This window comes from Lygodium microphyllum, chromosome 8 (assembly GCF_053477565.2).
Source record: "Lygodium microphyllum isolate KBCC chromosome 8, Lygodium_microphyllum_v1.1.10, whole genome shotgun sequence".
In the NCBI taxonomy this organism is placed as follows: Eukaryota; Viridiplantae; Streptophyta; class Polypodiopsida; order Schizaeales; family Lygodiaceae; genus Lygodium; species Lygodium microphyllum.
The window spans coordinates 123901922-123915507 of record NC_141142.1 but is presented as its reverse complement, the minus strand read 5'-3'; the positions used below and the strand labels follow the sequence as shown (position 1 = coordinate 123915507).

Sequence of the window (13586 nt, the reverse complement as noted above, 5' to 3'; positions counted from 1 at the left end):
TCTTGTGTTGAAGGCCGTCTTTGGGATATTTTCTTCCTTGATTCTTATCTGATAGTAATCAAACGTGAGATCAATCTTGGAGAAGATCTTCGCACCCTAAAGACGATCAAGAAGCTCATCTATTCTAGGAATATGGTACTTGTTCTTGACAGTTGATTGATTTAACCCTCTATAATCAATACACAGTCAAAGCGTTCCATCTTTCTTTTTCTGGAAGAGTACTGGAGCTTCCCATGGTGAACTGCTAGGATGGATGTAGCCCTGATCTAGCAGTTGCTTGAGTTGTTCCTTCAGCTCAATTGCTTCCGGGATGGACATTCTATAAGGTCTCTTTGCAATTGGCGCAGCTCCTGGCACTAGCTTGATCCCATGATCCACTTCTCTTTGAGGTGAGAGTTTTGTCAACTCTTTAGAAATACGTCTGCGTATTTCTTTAGCCATGAAGGTTCTTCACTAGAATCATGCTTCTGATCTAACTTGTTGAGTTTAATCAGGTAGACAAGTAGTCCCTTTCTGACTCCCTTTATAATCTGAGATGCTTTGACCAATTGAATTTTTGGCTTTCCATCCTCACCTTGAGTTGTGACCAGTTCCCCTTCAGATTTTCGAAAGGAAACTTGGCCCTTTCCACAATGAATGTGGGCATCATTAGGTTTAAGACAATCCATTCTGAGTAGACACTCATGGGCCTAGGTTCATGACTCTAATTTTGACCAAAGTCGTCTTTCATCCCAGAAAGAATTCCACCTTAGCAATTTTCCTGGTACAAGTGACTTCACGACCATTTGTTAATTCCACAAGCAAGGTAGGTGCTTCTACTGTGGCTATTTCTAAACTTCTTGCACAAGCTGGTCAGATAAAGGAATGTGTACTCCCAGAATCAATCAAGGTTTTGAAACCTTTACCTTGATAATTCGATGGCGTCTGAATCACCAAAAACTAGAAATTCGGCCCTTTCTTGTGAAGAGCGGCATGGACTATCGCCCTTTCAAACTTTGCTTCCATGGTCGGATCTTCTTCTTCGCACATTTCCCTGTTGGAAACACAGGCGGTTCTTCCTCTGCCTCGGTAAGCGATTCCCTAGCCATGGCCAGTTCCTTGGAAAGGTGCTTGGTGATGTCCTCCTCCAAGATTGGGACATTGCCTCTTGAAATGACCAGGCTCCTTGTAGTGGAAACAATGGAGGTTTCGGCCATTATTTTGAGTAGGGACAAAGTTGTTGGCATTATTAGTCCTCGCCTTCTTTCTTTGTCTCCAATTCTGACCTTGAAATCTCTTCATTTGAGGCCTATATACTCCTCTGTTCGGGTCATTATGAGACCAAGTTTTGTTACTTCTTGGCCTAGCCTGCACCTCTTGAATTATAGGCGCAGCTCGAATGAGTGCATCCTGTAGATCTATTGACCGCATAGATTTGAGACAGGTATTCATTGGTGGGTTTAAACCAGCACAAAATTTTGACACCTGATGTGTCATGTCCATCTGTGGCGTATACTTAAGAAATGAGACAAATTTAGAGTAGTATGCGTCAAGAGTGAGTCCCAACTGTTTCAGCTCGTAGAACTCATTCATTTTCTGCATGCGATACGCAGGTGGTAAGTATCTTCCTTACACGACTTTCTTCAGTTTTTCCGAGGTAATGGATCCTTTCGTGATCCCTTGATCTCTGCACCATTGCTTCCACCAAAGCCTGGCTTCGCCGATCAACTTCAGCTTGGCGAGCATAGCCTGGTTGGCAGGTGCAGTACCTGCTGCTTCAAAGTAATCCTCCATAGACTCTATCCAAATTTCAGTATCCACTTAGATAGTTCTACCTTTCCCATCAAATTTAGGTGGCTTAATCTGGTTGAGAAGAAACTTCTTCTCCTGGATTATGGCAGTACTTGATGTAGGAGGTAAACTGGGAATCTGTACCTGGGGTTGTGCCTGGATAAAGGATTCTTAATGTTATAACTCGCTAATTGTTATGATTTATATTTCATACCCAATTCAACTATCAACAAAGAATCCTAGCCACTTAACTTTTTATCAATTCTCATGGACAAGACAGACATTGATAAAAAGAAATCTTATTGTATTTATATGGGCATAGCCCTTTCGGAGTAAAACATTTCTTGAGATGATAGAGCAACTGTTACATTTAGTTTGGGGAGAATAATGTTGTATTACATTTATCTACGGAAACTGGATAATAGTATGGTTTCGGGTCATGGATCTTCAGGAATCGATAAGTCATCGGAAGATTAGGGTACCCTTTCCTTTGGAACCCATTCTTCTCATAATGCCCCAACACCTTGATCTTGTCTCGCTGGGGATTACACGGGTCACTTCCTCATATACATATGAGTTCAACTCAACCCTCCAACCTCAAATATGTAAAGTTGAGTTTACGTGGGCCTCCACAAAAATGAGCAGCTTCACGATCTTCAGGTCTTCCAACCACTTGATCCTCTTTAGGTTGGTTTGAAGGTATGCAAATTGGTGGGTAGCTATATAGTAGATTCTTGAGTCACCCATCCATCTCTGATCCACGTACAAAGGCGATGGATTATAAATACGATCTAGGATGTTCATCATCTCAACCCTTTGTAGATAATTTGAGGAATGCATCGCGGTCATAAACATGACTCGGAACACTAAGAACCTGTTCCATGCTTCATAATTGAGAAAGATGCCGAATCTAGGACATGGCAGTGAGTTATGGTGGATGGAAGGAGAAGTGTGGACTCATGATTGAGAAGACAAAGACATTGTTTGTTACACAAGTGAATTAGGTTCCAAGATTGAGACTTGGACTCATAAACACAATCTTGTGTATGTGGACAATGACATTGTCACTTCACTGAAAAGAAAAGAATACTATCATTGCATTAAGAAAAGAAAGTAAGTATAATGTTTTATAGGAAAGTAGGAAACTATAGTAGGCACCACTGTGCATATGGGATAGGTAAGCCTGCATGTTCTTGGCCTTGAAGCTCCATACAAAGAGGCTATCAATGAGTGTGATTACTGAATCTCAACACCCCTCCTCAATCACAACTAGAAAGGCACAAAGTGTGTAGAGGCTGTAATGAGAACCACCTGCAAAGTGTGGGCACACCACGAACATGGTAGGCACTAGAGGTTGTTGCAGAAAAGGCTAAGTGTGGGTACCAAAACATGATGGACATCCAGAGGTTGTAACAGGGGCCTCACAAAGTGTACAGGGACTGTAATGCCAAGTTACATGAGGAGTTTACAAAGCTTATGGCAGGAAGCATTAGGGCAAGGAAATACAAGGCTTTTAAAACAGTCTATCAGAGTAATGAGAGTAGAAGGACTGATGAGATTTGTCCTTCCGATCCTGGTGATATTCATCTTTATTTTCATCTTCATCTTTTGGTCCATGGTCTTCTTCTTCTTTCACAGCAAGATAGGCCTTTTGGGACCTCTTCCTAGCATGACAAAACTTCTCAGTGTGTCCGGTCCTTTTGCAGAAGTCACAGAAGAGCGGTTCCTTTTTGCCTTTGTATTTGTTGTTTACATATAACATTTGTTCATCCTTTGAAGTGCTAGGCTCTTCTTTGCTTTTAAGTTTATTTTCTTCCTCTAGCAGAGAGGCTTTAATGTCAACAAGTTGAGGATCATGCATATTGGTTAGAGTGGTTGATACATTATCATAAGCAGGAGGCAAACTTTTTAACAAGACACCAATACAAACATATTCATCCATTGACAAAGTATCCCATGCCTCCTTTGGCATACTTGCATCTTGAATATGCACAATCGTAGAGTCTAAAATGTTGATAGATAGCTAGTATATAACTTTCTTGGCTCTCTCATGCCATGCTTTAAATGCCTGCATTTGCTATTGATTGGGAACATCAGGAAGAACTGGTTCTTCTTCATTTCCTGCAACAAATTCCCAATATCATTTTTCCATAAGAAAATTCGTCATTCTAAACTTCCATGCTTGGAAGTTGTTCTTGTCAAGCTTTTTAGTGACAATCTATGAATGAGAATCAGATGTCATTACAGAACACTGCAAAAAATTCTGTTACTGCAAAGAACATAGCTTCAGCCTCGCAAGGGAAAATCAGCAAAACTGACGAAAGTGGTATTTGACCACACAGTCTCTTCCTAGTGACAATTTTGCATCAACAGGAAACAAGGATGATTCTGTAACTCCCAATGTCTATGCGCACAGGCATCCGATGCAATTTCTATAGTAACTTTTCACTGACTTGTAGAACAGTGGTCGCACAGCATAAAACTGGGCCTTTTCCTGAGTGCGTGCAGAAAACTTCCGTCTCCAAAACAAGCCCTGAAATGGCCTCAAATCAAAAAATAGGGTCACCATCCTCTTGCTTCACCGCGAAGGGCGTCTAAACCTGAGACAATGCACTCTTGCACTTTCTGGCTGTGCTACCTATGCAGAGACTTGCTCCCAAAACAGAAGAATGAAAGCAACACTGGTCCTCTTACTAGAACACCGCAAACTTGGCTTGCTTTCTTGAGCTCCTTACCACGAACAAGGCTCTGATACCATGTCAAGATTGTGGGAGAGAAAGAAGGAGTCTCACTTGTAGCTTTCTTGCTTGCACAATGGGGGAATACACACACAGGTGGAGGCTGAAAACAGTTTTCCTCTTCTTAGTTGTGTAAGCCAAAAGAACTCAAGTACATAGAAATAGAAGAACCCTATATATGGGTCTCAAACCAAACTCAACTAACTAAGGTGGCATACTAACTGAGCCACGAACTAGAGTAGATAAGGATAGCTATCATCTAGCTATTATTCATGGGCGGTGTACCAACTGCATCTGCAACTGACAAGTTGATGACATAAATGCACAACGGTCACCCTTGCATATCACGAGTGGAGCTCAATATCTCAACACTTACATCATGCTCATGTTTAGCCCGAATACCCAACAAACCAATTTCCTCTTTAGATTATGTAGCAATGCACTAGTGGTATCACCAAGAAATTGGTGCTTCCTCTTAATTATGTCAATTATTCTGTCATGAAATTCCCGCTTGGCGATGCCAAGCACCTCTTCCAATGTGAATTCCACTTGACTTTTTAAAATCTATTCTTCAAGAACCTTCTCAAGATCTGTGGTTGTATCGACAACAACTTATATCTTGGCTGCTTGCCCTTCTTTTTGCCCTCTTGTTTACTATCTTGTTTTTGCTCCTCACCAACCTCTTCCTTAACATGCTTGGGAGATGGCTGATTTGTAGCTTTAGGCTGATTCACACTTTTTCTTATCACTCTTTTGGATGTCCCTACATTATCTTCGTCTCTCTTTCATTTCTCTTCCATAAGTACATTCATGTTTTTCACCTTTGCTAAATATGCATACACTGAATATGCATCTACCAGTGATTCCAAGCCAATTATGTCATGAATGTCTTGCCTTGCATGAGACATTTCACTACTAGTAACTTTTCTCTTTTCAACTACATGTAAACTATGTGTCCATATTGTAGCCTTTGGACTAATCATCACTTGGCTAGGCATTCTATCCAACTATAGACCAAAAGTAGAAGCATATACAACCACATAATAATTTTGGACAACCAAGTCTTCCAACAACTTATGCATACCTCCCTTTTCAAAACTCAAAGCAAGAGGCGATCCCATTTCTTGTGCATGGATCTTGCCAACTTTCCAAAAGATAAGCTATGATGCCAAGGTCTTGTGTTAAGTAGCACAATCCTTTCTTTCATGTTGCAAACTATCACATCACATACATCTTTTCCCTAGTTTAGGGGCTGATGTTCATTCCCTTTCCTCTTGTCCTTTCTCATCTAATTTTTCAATCTTCAACTAAAGATCCCACATGCCTTCGACCAATTAATCTAATACATCTTCTCTAACAATAGGAACAACAAGTGCAGCCATAAGGTTAGCCACAGAAGTAGGTGGCTTACTAGGTACATAAATTTTTTGCACGTAACACTGGGCAAGCTAGATACATTTAATCTTTCTCTTCTATGTTTTTTCACCAATGCAGTAACAACTTCCTTAACATGCCTCCACTCTGTTTTAAGACCTGTCTTTGTAATTTGATCCTCTAACAAATCATCGAGATTCTCTTGAAGCTCAAGATCTATTGCTCATAGAAACAATTCAATCTTTTGACTTACAAGAGATTGTTGTTCTGCAAGATCTAACTACTCAAACTGACTTTCAAATTCTCTTAATAACTTTGTAGCCACAAGACCCTTATTGGGTTGTAAAACCCACTGTTGGAAAGTCTTACGAGTAATCAAACTAGTGTCTTCAATGTAAAATTCTTCTCTGAGTGTCTTCTTGAAAGATGCCCAGTTAGCATCTTGCATGTACAATTCAATAATTCACGATTTCAACTCATGCACAGTAATCCATACAAAATACCAACTCCATGCAAGTGGAGCCACCCCAAAGAACTCCATCTTTTGAGCATAGGTATGCAAATATGCAGATACATTCTTGCCATTAAATAAATTTATCTCATGCTCAAATCTTGTAGAGCATTCATCACAACAATTTTTGTTTGAACAGAAGCTCAGGGAAGTTACTATATGTACATCCTCTACATCACTTGTGTTCAAGGCCTATTTATAAATATCCTTATTTGTGAATTTTCTATGAATAAAACATAATCCTTTTCTATTCAATCTATAAATGATCCATTTAAATTACACCCTTCTATATGTAAAAAATGTATAAAAATAGTACTTTACAAATACCTTATTTTGAACCCATGTGATGCACACGTATATTTCATGAGTAACTTTCCCGAGAGTAGAAACTTGCATCACCTGTTGTTGTTGTACATATATAAGCATGTTCATATTCTGCACTAATTACTGCAAAACATCATTAGGAATTGTGCTTGAGGGTTCTCCCATCTTTCCTTTCCTTGACGACCTTTTGTGTTGTTGTACCGCTATATGCACACATCGTGTAAAAAAATCTAGAGTGTGGCTTTCTTATTGATTTAGAGAGCCAATGCCATTTTAGACATTAGTGTTAATATCCATGGTTTCAAAATATTAGATTTTAGTCAATTTTTGATATTTTAGATATTATCTCTTGTAAAAATCCATAAAACTATAGTCAACTTCTAGATTAGGATGACATGTAAAAGAAATCATGTAGCTTTCTACCGATTTGAGAGGATTTTATGTAAGACGAGAGATTGAAAAAATCGTGCAATGTCCGATCACTATTTTCAAGCAATGAACAACACTCCAAAGTGGGAGATGAAGAACGAGTGGTCTGGCTGAATTCTGGGTAGGTGTCCTACTATTTTACCCCCCTTTTGAAGCCAATGGAAGCATTATATTAGCGATATGAGCAGCATAGAGGAAGGTATTATTTTATATATGTTTTTGTCTATTAGAGCTTTATTTTCTCATAATGCTGAAAGAAACTGACATGCTTCATCTCTGTTAGTATTCTTCTTCATTTTCTATTTCTTTCTAGAAGTATTCTTCCATGTCTTCTATTTCTTCAAACCCCTTCTCTTCCATCTACTTGGACTTTCGACACCAAACACTTTGACACCGTGTTAGGGGAAGTTTATGCTATCATTAGAGGTGAGTTCCAAAAGATATTTGGGCTGATTTGGGGCTGAAATCTTTAGTCATATTCAAAGAATTAGCTACAACATTGTTCTTTTAATTCATTTCTTAGTCTATAGAAGTCATCTTGTCAAAATATGCAAGTATTATGTGCCCCTATGGCAGGGCAGTTTGTAGATCATTTATAGATGCTTTGAGTTGACTTAAGAGGAGCTTTTTCTCTCATTTCTTGGCTGTGGTAACTTATCCTTATCAGGAACTCAATTTGAAGCTCTCTTGAAGTAAGTCTCTTTGCCCTACAAGCCTTGTAATTGACTCATAAACTTTTGTCCCTACTAACATTCTACATTGAATGCAATCATGTAAAGTTGATTCATGCTATGGCATCATGTATGAATGATGGGATGCGGAGTTGTTTATGATACATGATAGCACATTATACTTGATTTTATAATTTGTGATTGCTTTTATAGTCAAGAAAAAAAGCTTGATTTGAGTTAGAACTTATGAGTTGTGATCTTTGCTAAGAACACGCTGTTGGAAGCTCTATCAACATCTTCAAGAAATTGGCTTGAAACCTTCAACCCTTCTCTTATCTCTATCATCTCCAGAGTCTAAGCTCTTGAGGCCCCATACACTCTTCTCTCTCAAACCCCTGTGATCGACCACGATGTACCTCTTGAACCTTTAAACATTCATTGTAATCTACTTATCTCTTAAAGATACATCTTCATCTATCTTTGTAATATATCAAATACTAAAATTCACACATGAACCTCCTTTTTAAGTAATGGGATAATAAGGTAGCATTTTGAAAATTTATTAAGGTTAATGGGAATTTTTTTGCTTATCTTCCCGTTGGCGACGGTCGTGCTGGAGGGGGGAGAGGGGAATAGAAGGTCCAGCAAGCTCCTCGCTGGAGCTTGTTGAGCCTTAATACCATGCCAATTGACACGAAGGAGAGGGAAGATCCCCTTCCCCTCCCCTATTTAAACCCTGCGCTGCTGCCGCTTGGAGGAGGATGAATGAGGAAGTGAGGGCTGCCACAATACCCTACGGTGCAGTCCACGGGAGAGTGAAGAAGGACAAGAGAGAGTGTTGCCGCCTGCTTGCCACGAGAGGAGTGACAAAACGCCACCACAACCAGGCCATTTGCTGCCTTCATTCACCCCCGAAGTCCGCCATTGAAGCTTCCCCCTCGAGGAGCTTTAGAAGCAGCCCCCCCTTCTTGTGCCTTTTGAAACCCCTCCCCCCCCCCCCCTCTGTGTTTAAGCTCTATAAGCCCCCTTTTACCCCAATAAGAGTTGGGCTTAAAGATCTTATTACCCCCCGGGTATTTAATCTTTCTTAACCCCCTTTCTTTAGGCTTTGGAACCCCCCCCCCTTGGGTGGTTAAACCCCTTAGCCATTCCTTGCCCTATGAAAAATACCCTTGGGGCTTTGTTTTTCTCCCCACTCGTAAAAGGAAAGAGAGTGTTGAGGGTCTTTTAATACCTCCCTTTCCCACTCAAAAAAAAAACCTCGTAAGGGATTCCACACCTTGTTATTCCCCGTTCGTGCGAGACCTTACAAAGGCCATTAAGCCTTCCCCATGGCTTAATGGGTCTTAGTCGTGAAAGATTCTGAAACACCCCTTTTAAATTCCCGATTCCAAGGAGAAAGCCTTCTAAAATTTTTTTTTCAACGGTGCAAGTTATTGCAAAAGAGAGCCACATTGGAATATCAAAGAGGAGTTGTAAAACTGCTTCCACGGTGGAAATGCCACCTAAGAAAGTCCAAGGCGCAGCTGCGGGAGGATCGTCTCTTGGCATCCACGTGGACATCTCACCCCAAGCCCAAGTTTTCCTTCCTAATTTTTATTTGATAATTGTTGTAATTCAATCATGCAAGGTTAATTGTTAGAAATAGGATATATTTTTGTCCTAGTTATTCACAACGAAGGAACTTAGTCATCAATACTTTTAAATGAAACATGGAAAATAAAGAAAGCATAAATGCATTTCTAGCAAATAGCTTTATGCATTGAAATGAATTATAAGCTAGATTATTATCCATTAAAATAGTGTACTTAGGTTAAGCCTAGAAGTATAAACTGCATCTCGCACTATTAACCCATATCTCAATGAATCATCATGGAAAGTGCAAAGCATGAAATGATTCTTACGATGCATAAATTCTATGAAATTATCGTTTGTCAACTGCATAAATTATCAAGTAAAAGTTTGCTTGTTTAGCATGAGTTTTGTTGCAAAGTATAGGAAGATTAGTGGAATTAACCTAACCTATGCCTGACCTCAAATCGGTAAGTTAGGGTTGAAAAATCAATTTACACATAGACAACAAATCATGTGGAAATGATCTCGAAATTATTTTCTAGAGTAAACAAATTGGCATAAACCTAAAACATCTAAACCCCGGAGTACTCATTTGGAATAAGTTAAATTCCAAGAAATGCCTATACCTTAATACTTGCCCACATTCACTGAATGTAGGGACAGTGAATTGTAATCGTAAAGTGAGCTAGGGTTTGTCCCTAAGAATCTTATAAGACGAAACTTGGAAACCCTAGGTCTAACGATGTCAGCCTAGTAACCTGAAACAGATTGTTTCGTGACTCCATTGTCTCATAGTTCGATGCGACACTTGCGCAGCAAGTGCAGAGTTATACGATCTTTGTGATTGGATCACAAGGGAATGGCCAAATTCTCGCAATGAGGTTGGCAAGTCCTTATGCAAGTTATCTTGCAAGAGGATGAATAATCATCCTAATTTAGTATCTTTCTTGAGTAAAGAAGATTGATTGGAAACCAAAGACCAGCCGATAAACTGAAATAACTGATGAATTTAAGGTTTGACCGAGTCGGGTTAATAGGGTATGCCCTAACCCAGGATATAGGGGAACTTACCAAGCTATAAGTCATCCCAGATCGAGTGCTGGATGCATTCAAAAGGAAGGATTCATTCCTTAGCAGTTTGCCAACAAAAACGATCAATGGAAATGTTTGTGCTTGCTACAGATTTTAGAGCACTATTTGGCTTTGTTTGATCAATGAATTAAAAGATAAATGGATATCTATACTTCATGTTGAAGTCCTGAAGGGAGAGGCAGCTTCAGTTACCCTCGACTGCCTGCTTGACCCTAACCAAGCGGGTTGTTAACCGCGTTGGGCATGTGGACCAAACCCGCCATGAGAGGTCTCTTTGTTGAGCGCTACTTGGAGCAAGAGGACGCTTGGGTGCCAGGGGGGCTCTGGCCGTAAATCCCTCGCCTTTCGGGCCCTGCACAAGAGGCTAACATGACTCAGGATTGGATCTTGAGGCCGACATACTAGTCTACGGGTGGAAACTTGGATTGGTGATCCCTGTGGATTGCTGGATAGCCTTTGGGTGGATTGTGGATAAGCCTACGGGCTGGACTCTTTGTATTTCAAAGATAATTATGATAACCTGTTGTCGAAGGGTTTTCGAAAGCAAAGTCGCGACCATAGAGGACCTTGACTAATTTCAGGATAGAAGATCAATTAAGCTAGATCAGGTTATGCAACAGTAAACTCCAGAATCTTCATATTCAATGCAAATATTATTGATTTAACATGCATCTGTTCAATAAACTTGTTGTTCACAGCCTGAAGAACTATTGGTTCCAAGCACCACCGGTTTGAGTAATCAAAGGCCAGTCTCTAGTCAGCAGTTATTCAACCCTGCACGAGTATAACATACACTATGGCAATGCTTTATTACTGGATTCTATGATTCTGTAGAAGGCTAAGTTTGTTTCCAGCAAGCTCTCTAGCACCATAAGACACATATAAGATTCCCAACAAGGGCTGCCACTGCTTATTGATAAAATGTGTTCATGCCTGACAGATCTCACATCCAGAATTTTACTATACAAACTTAGAAGAGGGAAAAACAAGGATTCACTTAGAAGTAGTCCTTGTCTAAGGCCAATATCCAAGTCTTCAAGAACATGGTTACACTGTTCAGTCGTGCATAAGCTCTAAATATATGCACTGTCCCAAGGAAAGGCAATCAATTAAGCTCAGCACAACAAGAGGTCAAACCCTTTTCCTTGAATCTGCCACAAATTGACAATGCCATCCAGTGCACTTGTGGCACAGAGCTGCTCAGTTGTGCTTTAGAATAACCTGCTCAAGGTAGAAGAATGTTTTATTATGGTCAACCTTCTGCCTCACTTGCATTGTAGCAACTCACTGGTCTGGATTTGCTGCAGATCTAGAGCAGCTATCACACATATGATCTTCCACAACATACTCAACAACATACCCTTGTTCCAATATAGCATCATTCATCACTTCTTTTTGAATATTTAACTTGACTTTCAGTCTCTGTGAGTGCGGCTCTATCCATATAAACCCAGCGTCAACAAGCCTTACTTTGTTCAGATTCTTCAGTCGTTTAATGCAAAATGTGAGCAACTCCTTTTATTCCAATTGTGCCTTAATTCATGTTCGTGGTGGTTGGAGGTAACTGCTACAATCTGGCAGAACCATTCGTCACATCTATGTTGAGTTGTGCAGCCCGCTCAACAATTGACTTCCGCTTGAGAGTTGAGACATTATGGGCAATCTCAGCACAGAACTTCCTGTTATGCATCATCGGAAGATCTAGCTCAGCAGAGTTGTGCACCAAGAACTTCTGAAATCCATTAGGAAGGACATGTCGAGTCTTCTTGTTCGTTCCATAACCAATATTGGGCATTAACATGCATCCTTTAAACTTCCACCTAACATGAGAATCAATACCCTTTGGCCTACGCCAGTTTGGCTTGACGGAGATCTTGCGGTTGCTCTAAGGTCGCTTGTACTTCTTGATGCGCTTCTTCACAAGCTTCTACTTCACAAGGTTTATAAGCATTCGAGAAGAGCTTGATCGATCTCCTGAAAGCCCGTTGCATGTCCTTCTCTCTGATCTAGAGTGCCCAAAGAAATGTTTTTCGGATTGTCTAGTCCAGGACATGAATCCCTGTTCTTCTTTCCAGGCCTAATCAGCCTCAAAGCAACTTCTTCCGCTGTGCTTGTGGCAGCCAAAACATCTGCTGCTCTTCCCATAACAAGCCCTTCTTGAATAACATGCGTATGAGCAACAACAGCTATGAAACCATCAATGTGGCACCCAAGGTCAATTTTGACTATGTCATTTTCTGAAACAATAGTCTTTCATTTGATGACTCAAAAAAACCCTCAGCAATCTTGCAGTTATAAGGAGCAGCAACCTGGTGCCGAGCATTAGCCACCTCCTTGTTCTTTCTTCCCCATTCAAGCTTTCTTTTTTTTTTTCCCAAAAAGCTTCTCCCCGATGCTTTTCTTCACCATCCTCTGTTCCTTCCACAATAGCTCCCCTTTTTTTACTAGAAAAACATCCCCCTTTGTGACTAGAAAAGCGGCCTTCTCCCAATCGAGCACTCCATCCGTAGTATTCCTGCCCGTGTAAGGAGGTCTATCATAGCCACATAATGCTTCAGGTCTAGACATAGTCCTGAATATGTATGAACACCATTGAGATACTCAATGCCTTTGTCAACAACACCAATGTGACTGCAGACTGCAAGAAGTAAAAGGGAGATGACTTCTTATGCATCTACACTTGCATGTCGTATTTCTTCAGACATCCATAGGCTTCTACAGAGATTACATTCACGAGTATAACCAGCAATGCCTGCATTGAATGAGATTGTAGTGGGTGACAGAAGCCCATCAAACACGGCTTGTGCTGCTTTTGCACCTCCAAATTTTCCGTAAGCATGAACGAGAGTATTCATTATGAGAGGATCTAGATGATAAATAACCAAAACTATAGCAAAATGAGTCTGCTTGCATATCCCCATATTTCCTGCTTCACAACAGGCTTGTAGAAGACAAATAGTTTTTGCATCATTCAGCAATCTACAAGCCTCTTGCATCTTTTTGTAAAGATCTAGAGCCTTTTCTCCTTGATTCTATTCAATGTATGCTAAAAGCATTGCATTCCATAAAACAACATCCGCCTGGGAAAACTCCTCAAACACC

At 40.3% G+C, this 13586-nt stretch overlaps 1 pseudogene; it reads right to left on the bottom strand.

Annotated features, from left to right (window-relative positions):
• Positions 1-6257: 6257 nt before the first annotated feature.
• Positions 6258-12435, bottom strand: LOC148032819 (large ribosomal subunit protein eL32z pseudogene; annotated as a pseudogene).
• Between the last annotated feature and the right edge of the window lie 1151 nt (positions 12436-13586).